The sequence below is a fragment of the Schistocerca piceifrons genome, chromosome 9 (assembly GCF_021461385.2).
Source record: "Schistocerca piceifrons isolate TAMUIC-IGC-003096 chromosome 9, iqSchPice1.1, whole genome shotgun sequence".
In the NCBI taxonomy this organism is placed as follows: Eukaryota; Metazoa; Arthropoda; class Insecta; order Orthoptera; family Acrididae; genus Schistocerca; species Schistocerca piceifrons.
The window spans coordinates 164,214,318-164,225,900 of NC_060146.1; the positions used below are offsets into that span (position 1 = coordinate 164,214,318).

The 11,583-nt window shown below is 41.7% G+C and overlaps 1 non-coding gene across 1 annotated transcript; it reads right to left on the bottom strand.

Moving 5' to 3' along the window:
* Positions 1-1,088: 1,088 nt before the first annotated feature.
* Positions 1,089-1,163, bottom strand: Trnas-cga. Its single transcript has one exon. It is a non-coding gene; the product is annotated as a tRNA-Ser (tRNA).
* Between the last annotated feature and the right edge of the window lie 10,420 nt (positions 1,164-11,583).

The following is an 11,583-nucleotide window of genomic DNA, read 5'->3' on the forward strand; positions in this document are numbered from 1 at the left end:
TAACAACGAAACTTGAAGAAAGCACAACCTAAAGGTGCAGTTTGTAATTATAAGAATTCTGAAACCTGTTAGCAGACTTACCTTTAGCAGTGGGATAGTGATAGACAACAATAAAAATCAACAAATTTCCGCTCGTTTTCTGACAACCTGTCATGGGACGTAGTCAACCTGTCATGGGACGGTAGTCGAGCAGTTAACGTGGATCACCTCCTTCCATTCCTGCTCGATATCTTCTATGACGGATATGACATTTTCCAGGAGGATAATAGTCGGCGTCACATGGCCAACATCGTGCTACAGTGATTGGAGGAGCGTGATAGTGAACTCAGCTTGATGTATCCAATCTGAACCTGATGGAGTACATTTGGGTCGATATTGCGTGGCGGCTCTGCGCCACAAACCATCGGTCCGTAATTTACAGGAATTGCGTGACCTTTGCGTACACGTCTGGTTTCGCATAAGACCCGAAACCTACCAATTACATGTCGAATACTCACCGATCAGGATCGTCGGTGCACTGCGGTCTAAATATTAACTAAGCACGCCATTACAATGTTTTGGTTCATCTGCGTGTGTTGTCTAAAGAGGTGTTGCTGGTAACACACAATAATTTTACTATTGAAGTGTCATATGACACACGTGCTGACTCTATTGCCTTCCACGTCACACCAGACATGTTTTCCGGTGGAGAACTAGGTTGTCCTTGTCGACTTGTCATCAAACGTTTGCGGTTGTCATTCAAAGGCCACTTCCTTACAACTGCTAATAGGTTAGTTGTGCAGAATGAACTGTCATTATAGAATCCTTCCTTACACCTCGCTGTAACAAACGGACATTACACCATGACTCACATGCAAATTTGAATACGGCGAAGAAAAAAAAGACATAGATGGGCTCGTGGGAGGTTTGAACAAGGGTTGCCAAGTTGGGAATCCAACACCGTAACCACTTCTCCATGACACCATTGCTCCGTTACGTTGCTCTGTATTACACTTCCTGTGCTTGGACCGTTCACTGTCTCTATTTTGCTTTCTTTTTCACAGTTCAGTACACTTTCTTCCTGAAACTTCCTGGTTGATTAAAACTGTTTGCCGGACCGAGACTCGAACTCGGGACCTTTGCCTTTCGCGGGCAAGTGCTCTACCAACTGAGCTACCCAAGCACGACTCACGCCCCGTCCTCACAACTTTACTTCTGCGAGTACCTCGCCTCCTACCTTCCAAACTTTACAGAAGCCCTCCTGCGAACCTTGCAGATCTAGCACTCCTGAAAGAAAGGATATTGCGGAGACATGGCTTAGCCACAGCCTGGGGGATGTTTCCAGAATGAGATTTTCACTCTGCAGCGGAGTGTGCGCTGATATGAAACTTCCTGGCAGATTAAAACTGTGTGCCGGACCGAGACTCGAACTCGGGACCTTTGCCTTTCGCGGGCAAGTGCTCTACCACTATTTTACTATTGCTTAATGATTATTAGTACTTGTTGGCTCATTTGTTTTTACATGACACTGATAAAATGATGATCTTGTACTGTTCCCCAGTCCTCTTATTACGGAGCTCTCCAGGCTAGTCTACCCTGTACAGGTCTCTCGGGGCACCGCATAACTACTCAAGCTATATCGCGTTGGATCTGCTTATTGCAGTCACGTTTTTGGTTCCCTCTTCTGGCTTGACCATCGACATTTCTCACTATTATCAAACCGATGACTCCTCAATGGTTCAAGATGTGTCGTATCATCCTGTAGACTTTGTTATTGTGCAATTTTGGAATATGAAACAGATCGCAACATTAGGTACCGGTTTCTGCTCACTGCAGGAAGTTGCATTTTCATTGTGCATATGAAAAGTGTGTGATACTGTGAGAAGAATTCGACAGAAGACTGAAAGACCTAAGTGGGAACAAGGCCCCTGGAATAGACGAAATTCCGCCAAAACTACTGGTAGCCTTTGAAGAGCCAGCCATGACAAAACTATTTTATCTGGTGGACAAGATTTATGAGACAGCAAAATACCTTCAGACTGCAAGAAGAATATTATAATTCCAGTTCCCAAAAAAGTGGGTGATGATAGCTGTGAATATTACTTAATTATCACTTTCATAAGTCATGGTTGCAAAATACTAACAATAAACCTTTGCAAGAGAATGAGAAAGCTGGTAGAAGCCGAACTCGAGGAAGATCAGTTTGGATTCCGGGGAAATGTAGTAACCCTTGAGGCAATACTGGCCCTACAATTTATCTTAGAAGAACGGTTAAGGATAGGCATACCTACCTTTATAGCTTTTGTAGGTTTGGAGAAAGCTTTTGACATTCTCAACAAGAATGCACTTTTTGAAATCCAGAAAGTAGAAGGGATGTAATACAAGGAGCAGAAGGTTATATACAACTTGCACGGAAACCAGGCGGCAGGGCCATGAAAAACATGAAAGGGAAGCAGTGGTCGAGAAAGGAGTGAGACAGGGCTGTAGCCTGTCACCGATGTTATTAAGTCTGTACATTGAGCAAGCAATAAAGGAAACCAAAGAAAATTTTGTGAAGAGATGAAAAGTTCATGAAGAAGAAATAAAAACTATCACATTTGGAACTGTCATTGTAGTACCTCAGAGAGAGCAAAAGATTTGCAAGAGCAGGTGAACGGAATGGATAGTGTCCAAGTAGACTGGCAGTGGCAAGGAAAGCGTTTGTGAAGAAGAGAAATTTGTTAACATGGAATATAGATTTAAGTGTTAGCAAGTCGTTCCTTAAGGTATTTGTCTGGGGTGCAGTCATGCATGGAAGTGGAACATGACCAACATGCAGTTTAGACAAGAAGAGAATAGAAGCTTTGAAATGTGGTGTTACAGAAGAATGCTGAAGATTACATGAGTAGATCATGTAACTAATGAGTTGGTACAGAATGCAATTAGGAAGATAAGGATTTGTGGCCTCAACTTGGACTAAAGAAGGGATCGGTTGATAGGACACACTGTGTTGCTGGTCCCGGCGGAGGTTCGAGTCCTCCCTCAGGCATGGTTGTGTGTGTTTGTCCTTAGGATAATTTAGGTTAAGTAGTGTGTAAGCTTAGGGACTGATGACCTTAGCAGTTAAGTCCCATAAGATTTCACACACATTTGAACATTTTTGATAGGACACAATCTGAGATATTAAGGGATCACCAGTTTAGAGGAAATTGTGGGGTGGGAGGAGGGGGACAGTCGGAGGGGAGACCCTGAGATGAATACATTAAGCAGATTCAGAAGGATGTAGGTTGCAGTAGTTATTGGGAGGTGAAGGTGTTAGCACAGGATAGAGTAGCATGGAGAGCTGCCAAAACCAGTCTTCGGATTGAAGACTGCAACATGAGAAGTATCTTTCACAAGACCCAAACATGGAGAACATAGTGGTGTCGGATGTTGCTGTCTTAGTGAAATTGACATTCTAACTCATTCCGAGATGTTCCATTGGGTTCGGATTGAATAGCTGTGTAAGCCAGTCTATTTCACGAATTTCATTGCCCATAAACTATTGCCTCACAGATGTTGCTTTACAACAGGGTGCATTATCATGCTGATATGAACAGTCATTGAGTCTGAACTGTTCCTCTTCTACATACAGTGCACAATGCTTTGAAATGTGTTTGCATCCTTCTGCATTTAGCATTTTCTTACTTGCAGTTAGTGGACCATACTCTAACCACGAACCATAGCACCACCACTTACATACTTCTCACTACACTTGATGACACGTATAATTGTCCAGACATTCGCCAAACCCAAACACTTTCACTGGTCATCATTTCACATTAATCATCATTCCAAATCCTAATCTAATTCCCTCAGCATTATCCGACATAATTCGACTAAATTCCATTAACCTCGTTTTGCTTTTGTTGGTGTTAATCTTATATCCTCCTTTCAAGACACTGTCCATTCCGTTCAACTGCTCTTCCAGGTCCTTTGCTGTCTCTGACAGAATTACAATATCGTCGGCGAACCTCAAAGTTTTTATTTCTTCTCCATGAATTTTAATAACTACTCCGAATTTTCCTTTTGTTTCCTTTACTGCTTCCTCAATATACAGATTGACTAACATCGGGGATAGGCTATAACCCTGTCTCAGACCCTTCTCAACCACTGCTTTCCTTCCATGCTCCTCGACTCTTACAGCTGCCATCTGCTTTCTGCACAAATTGTAAATAGCCTTTCGCTCCCTGTATTTTACCCCTGCAACCTTCAGAATTTGAAAGAGAGTATTCCAGTAAACATTGTCAAAACTTTTCTCTGAGTCTACAAATGCTAGAAACGTAGGTTTGCCTTTCCTTAATCTATCTTCTAAGATAAGTCTCAGGGTCAGTATTGCCTCACGTGTTCCCACATTTCTATGGAATCCAAACTGATCTTCCCCGAGGTCAACTTCTGCCAGTTTTTCCATTCGCCTCTAAAGAATTGGCGTTAGTATTTTGTAGCCGTGACTTATTATACTGATAGTTCGGTAATTTTCACATCTGTCAACACCTGCTTTCTTTGGGATTGGAATTATTATATTCTTCTTGAAGTCTGAGGGTATTTCGCCTGTCTCATACATCTTGCTCACCAGACGGTAGAGTTTTGTCAGGACTGGCTCTCCCAAGGCTGTCAGTAGTTCTAATGGAATGTTGTCTACTCCCGGGGCCTCGTTTCGACTTAGGTCTTTCAGTGCTCTGTCAAACTCTTGACGCAGTATCGTATCTCCCATTTCATCTTCATCTTCATCTACATCCTCTTCCATTTCCATAATATTGTCCTCAAGTACATTGCCCTTGGACAGTGCCTCTATATACTCCTTCCACCGTTCTGCTTTCCCTTCTTTTCTTAGAACTGGGTTTCTATCTGAGCTCTTGATATTCATATAAGTGGTTCTCTTTTCTCCAACGGTGAAACGTAATAAAGGATAATCATTGTCCAAGCAGCAGGCACTAACCATAATTACATACACGGAAGATCATCCGCACGATACTAAAAAGCATTTGTGAACAGATTTCGAATAAGTCCTGAGCATAAGAAAAAATGCAGGTTTTCAGGGGAGTACAAGGCACACTTAGAAAAACTGCTGTTTGCTTGATTCAAAAATGCCATATGATGTGCATAATAGTGAACTACTACGTTACGCCCATCAAAGTGCGTGCGACGTAGATATAGTGATTTCAAGTGAAGCAGTGGATGATCGCGTAACTTTAAACATTGTCACACAATTGGAAGACGTAAGACAACAAAATTTAAAAAAAAGGCGTCAACTTGAGGATGCACAGCAAACCGGAATCGGCCCGAAAATTTGTAGATGAGATAAACAAACTTATCCCATCATTCAGTAAGGAATTCGTTTTCAACTCCGACCAACCGGCATTTGAAGAGGAAGTACGTTTGAAAGGAACCCTCGAAATTAGAGGTACCAAGAGAGTTGTATCTAGGTCAGCTAACATAAATGCCTTAATGCATTCATATACAATTATGCCGGCTGGTAATCTGGATGGTCATTTATTGCGCTGCGAGAAGCACGCAGAAAGAACTAGTTTATCTTATGATTAATTCTCGATACGTTTTTGCAAAGACGTGAGCAGAGCGGAAACAAGACTCTCTATAAATAATTTTGTACGAAAATATTTAACTGCTTAAAAGTAATCAGAGTAATTAACGAAAACTTAATTAATGGGTTGTGGAAAATTGAAATATTTCACGAAAAGCTGCTGCCAAGCTATGTAAATGAAGTGTTAAAAATTTCACCTGTTCAAGGCCTAGCTATCTTGCACATAATAAGATACATTGGTGTGGTATTTAAATGTAAAAACGGCTTCGTGCGAATCAAGTGCCAAAGTTAGGCTTTTCGAGAACAGAAAACGTTTGGAAGGCAAACGAGGAGTCAGTAAGATGATGCTTTCTAAATAAAACTTAAAAATAAAAAATGAAAGAAATCGCTCAAATATTTTATGAAATGATTTTCAGAGAAACGTTCTACGTGCCTTTGAATAATGCTCGAAATCATGAACAGAAAATGAGGTGCATCAGACGTTTCCCCAATATTTCTTATTTCATACCTTTAGACAAATCATTTCACAAAACGTTTTACTTTCTTTTCAAAAATTTTGTGAGCTTTACTTTTACAGACTATTTAGAGTAATTGGAACGCTTGGCCTTAACACTGACTGCTGAAGAATTACGTTCGCAACATCAAATATCTGTAAAATTACGTGGCTCTTTGTAATTTATTAGGAATTTAAAGTGTGTGATGTACTAGGATCGGTGTATATACTCTTAAAGATCACGTTGTTTGGCAAGATCTTAAATATATACCTAGCGATGCAGTGCAAACAGTATACATAAAACTTAGTATACAGAATTGTGACTGAGTCAGTTGAAATACATGAAAAACTTGGGATCGGACCCAGGATCTTTAAGTACAGGTATTTACTTGCAAACTATAAGGCTACCGCAGTTTATATATTTATCTCTGTATTAAGGGTAGTCAGTCAAGTAGTGAGTCATTCTTCCGCATTAATTGGCTGTTATAAGTTCTTGATCATGTAAAAAACACCCGTCTTTAATTTATTGATGAGATAATCGAATGCTCCTCTGCTCATTCACGTGTATCCGAAGAAATTGTCTGGTGATCTTCGTAGTTGATGATATTTATGAAATTGTCAACCGAGATTGCTCCCTTTGTAAATTTCGTGCACGGCATTCCTTTTCGCTTTATTTTCTTAAGTAAAACTAATTTTGCAGCCTTAATCTCCAGCTACAGTATTCTACAGTTTAGGGGCGCCGTTTTATAGAAACAGCTGGTTGGCTCTAAGCAGCCATCTTGTAGCGCGACATGGTCGCTCACACGCAGGACAGTCAAGGTTTTAGCCCAATGCTGCTGCTTCTCGCTGGAGTGTCGCATATCCTGAAGTCGCCCGCTGTCGCTCGCTTCTGTCACTCGCTTCTGTCCCTCACATAGCACACGGCCTTACTGAACTATAGGTTTACGTCAATGTCATCAAGTGGCAGAACACTGCAACAGACTTTTATCCCCGTTCTCTTGGCATAAATCCTGATAGACGGTAGCACATTCCTCAGATACGCCAATTCATTTATTATACAGTAAAATTAGATCGGAAGTCAATGTAAATTATATTGATACTGATAGAGAAAACCTATTTTGTTGGATTCTGGAGGAGATACAGTGTATTAAATTTTGGATTTTATCATACAGTAATCCATTTGAGGCGCTAAGAACCATAACACATATCTTAGTCTGTTGTGAGACTGTAGCATTTGTTCACGCTTCTTGTAGTGTTGGCAGAAGAGCCAACACTGTTCTTCTTGAGGAGGCCGAAATGCACGCGTTTAATTACACGCTGACTGGCGTGAGGTCTGGAACAGGACAATATCTTGAGAATTGTAAATAAAGTACGTAGATGATGTAATACTTAACTTTAATCCACAATTGTAGAACATCGCTCTTGATGATACACTGAATCCTTATCTTACACATTTTTTAATCCGAGCATTTTTTCTTCTGCAGCCTTTCTGTTCGCTCTTGGATATAAAATGTTGCGAAATATTTAAAATTCTGCGATAATTTCTACGTTATTACCCCAGAATTTTAAATATTTTTCAGCATTTCATATTGTCGAATTGTGTTTATTGGTCGACAAATCATCCTTTTCTTAAAGTCTTTCCACCATTATGAAACGCCATGCCAGAGCTGTCGCTCGGCAACTTCATTTCCCAAAATGCTTCTTCGATGCTCTGATTGAACGGCAGAGGTCAAACGCTGCATCACTCCCGTATGCCATATTTAACGTGAGCACTTCTCCTTTGGTGTTCCATTCTAATTTTTCTCTTGTATATGAGTAATACCTAAAAACAAAGAAGTGTTCAGCGTTGGGTATTTTACTGGGACCTTATGATTAAACCTAGTAACCTGCTATAGACGTTAAGAGATTCTTATGGAATTAAAAAAAAATTATGCGTGGCTGTGGAACAGTTGCCCCGTGTAATTACACCCAATTGACAAATATAACAAAAAATGAAATTTCTTTAATATCAACGTTACTTCCTTTCCTTTCTCACTATATAATAATCGATTGTTCTGAATCGTTCCAAGACGATCTACCAATTTCTTTGTTTTTTCATTTTGCAGTGGTGCTAGCAGGCAATTCACAGTACCTGAACGAGGGGGACTTCGACCCACCTACGCAGTTTAGACTCACAAAAAAATGCGTAATGTATGACCCAAGAAATAGAACTCTCCACGACATCATGGTGTGTTTCGTACAGCAGCCGTTCATGGACTCGCTATACGTCAGCAAGGTCAACGTAATTGATTCTCCGGTTCCGTGAGTATCTCATACTACTCAATTAATTAATTAACTAATTAATCAACCATTCAATGCTTACCCTAAATTCCACTAAGGAGAACCTTCGAGGATGTAGTATAAAAGTTGAGTGTTCAGCAACAAGATACAAACTTCACTTTTACATTCTATTACTCAGTACCACTGAGCTACACTGCTTAATACTGTTCATTCATACAGCTTCAAAATGTGGCGTAGTAAACTGTGAGACAGGCTATTATTTTGTAGAAAGAAAATCTCTACGACTTCATTTATACACTACTGGCCATTAAAACTGCTTCACCACGTAGATGACATGCTACAGACGCGACATTCAAACGACAGGAGGAAGATGCTGTGTTATGCAAATGATAAGCTTTTCAGAGCATTCACACAAGGTTGGCGCCGCTGGCGACACCTACAACGTGCTGACATGAGGAAAGTTTCCAACCGATTTCGCATACAAAAACAGCAGTTGATAGGCGTAGCCTGGTGAAACGTTGTTGTGATGCCTCGTGTAAGGAGGAGAAATGCGTACTATCACGTTTGCGACTTTGATAAAGGTCGGATTGTAGCCTATCGCGACTGCGGTTTATCGTATCGCGACATTGCTGTTCGCGTTGGTCGAGATCCAAAGACTATTAGCAGAATATGGAATCGGTGGGTTCAGGAGGGTAGTATGGATCGCCGTGCTGGATCACAACGGCCTCGTATCACTAGCAGTCGAGATGACAGGCATCTTATCCGCATGGCTGTAACGGATCGTGCAGCCACGTCTCGATCCTTGAGTCAACAGATGGGGACGTTTGCAAGACAACAACCATCTGCATGAACAGTTCGACGACGTTTGCAGCAGCATGGACTATCAGCTCGGAGACCACGGGCGCGGTTACCCTTGACGCTGCATCACAGACAGGAGCGCCTGCGATGGTGTACTCAACGACTAACCTGGGTGCACGAATGGCAAAACGTCATTTTTTCGGATGAATCCAGGTTCTGTTTACAGCATCATGATGGTCGCATCCGTGTTTTGCGACATCGCGGTGAGCGCACATTGGAAGCGTGTATTCGTCGTCAGCATACTGGCGTATCACCAGGCGTGTTGGTATGCGGTGCCATTGGTTACACGTCTCGCTCACCACTTGTTCGCGTTGATGGCACCGAGAACAGTGGACGCTGCATTTCAGATGTGTTACGACCCGTGGCTCTACCCATCATTCGATCCCTACGAGTCCCTACATTTCAGCAGGATAATGCACGACCGCATGTTGCAGGTCCTGTACGGGCCTTTCTGGATACAGAAAATGTTCGACTGCTGTCCTGGCCAGCACATTCTCCAGATCTCTCACCAATTGAAAATGTCTGGCCAATGCTGACCGAGCAACTGGCTTGTCACAATATGCCAGTCACTAATCTTGATTAACTGTGATATCGTGTTGAAGGTGCATGGGCAGCTGTACCTGTATACGCCATCCAAGCTCTATTTGACTCAATGCCCAGGCGTATCCGGGACGTTATTACCGCCAGAGGTGGTTGTTCCGGGTACTGATTTCTCATGATCTATGCACCCAAATTGCGTGAAAATGTAATCACATTCAGTGCTAGTATAATATATTTGTCCAATGAATACCCGTTTATCATCTGCAATTCTTATTGGTGTAGCAGTTTTAATGGCCAGTAGTGTAGTAGTCAGTACCACAGAGCTATACTGCTTAATACTGTTCGTTCATACAGCTTCAGAACGTGGCGCAGTAAACTGTGAGACAGGCTATTACTTTGTAGAAAGAAAATCTCTACGGCTTCATTTATATTAAACAGACCCTTGGTACAGAGCCGATTGGAGGGTCTGAACCCGAGGCTCAGATGGTTCTACGGCAATGTGGGCCGCTGAGTCCTTGACTTGTGCTGTAGTGTGCAGAGGTGTCGGCTATCGCGTAATAGGTCAGTGGTCCATATCTTGCAGGAGGTGGCTGCACGGATAGTGGGGGCTGTGTGGAGTGGTCTGCGCTGTTTAGGTTAAATGGCCTAAAGAAAGAACAACAAAAATTTTCCAACATACTATCAAATGTTTCGTGAAATTATTTTTCTAAAACTAAGAAATAAAACAGATTAGAGAAACATCTGATGAGCTCTAGAATGATTGTCCTCACAGAGTTGCCCAGTCTTCGCAAAAACGTTATGGAGATGCTTAACAATTTCCTGTGGCAGATGTTATAAGAGAGGCGTTGTGCATCGCAGCGATGTTTACTGCGGAAATTTTTAACACCAATATCGAGGAACAGTTGGGTAATATATTTCTTCCTTGCGCATACCTCTCGCGGAACTACCGCAAAGAGGAAAACAAGAGAAATTGGATTTCATGTGGAGCTTTGCTATTATTCATTCTTCCCCCATGCTATTCGTGAGTGGAACAGAAAATGGAGGGAAAATCGTGGTGCTGGGAGTATCATCCACCGCACACTGCAAGGTGGTTTGCAGAGTCCACATGTAGACACCCAACTACTTGTGACAGACCTCTACAACCAACGCTTGCAATTGTCAAGGATATAACAAAAATTCCCAATCCTTTAACCTACATCTACATCTACATGGATACTCTGCAAATAACATTTAAGTGCTAGCCAGAGGGTTCATCGAACCACCTTCACAATTGTCTATTATTCCAATCTTGTATAGCGCGCGGAAAGAATGAACACCTATATCATTCCGTACGAGCTCTAATTTCCCTTATTTTATCGTGGTGATCGTTTCTCCCTATGTAGATCGGTGTCAACAAAATATTTTCGCATTCGCAGGAGAAAGTTGGTGATTGGAATTTTGTGAGAAGATTCCGTCGCAAAGAAAAACGCCTTTCTTTTAATGGTGTCCAGCCCAATCATGTATCATTTCTGTGACAATCTCTCACGTATTTCGCGATAATACAAAACGTGCTGCCTTTCTTTGAACTTTTTCGATAAACTCCGTCAGTAATATCTGGTAAAGATCCCACACCGCGCAACATTATTCTAAAAGAGAACGGACAAGCGTAGTGTAGACAGTCTCCTTAGTAGGTCTGTTACATTTTCTAAGTGTCCTGTCAATAAAACGCAGTCTCTGGTTGGCCTTCCCCACAACATTTTCTATGTGTTCCTTCCAAACGTTCAAATGTTCGTGAAATCCTATGGGACTCAACTGATAAGGTTATCAGTCCCTAAGCTTACACATTACTTAACCTCCCGCGTCCGGCCATCCTGATTTAGGTTTTCCGTGATTT